A 263-nucleotide genomic window follows, 5' to 3' on the forward strand; every position below is an offset into this window, starting at 1 on the left:
TTGCTCAGTCCCTGGGCACATCCTTGGGTGTGTGTCTCTGGGCCTGATGGGGCCGCATGGGTCTGCATTGGCTTAGGAAGTTCCTCTTTAAGGACAATGATGCTTCTTCTTGTCTGTAACAGTCATTCTCATTTTAACATAAAATAAAATCTGTGAATTAAAATTTTTTTTCTGGCTAGTGACATCCTGTTCAAACCTTCCCTTTTTATTTTTCATTAGGGCAATTGTACATTCTCCTCGTTCTTTTTTTTTTTTTTTTTTTT

This window comes from Propithecus coquereli, unplaced genomic scaffold (genome assembly GCF_000956105.1).
Source record: "Propithecus coquereli isolate 6110/MARCELLA unplaced genomic scaffold, Pcoq_1.0 Scaffold309, whole genome shotgun sequence".
NCBI lineage: Eukaryota > Metazoa > Chordata > Mammalia > Primates > Indriidae > Propithecus > Propithecus coquereli.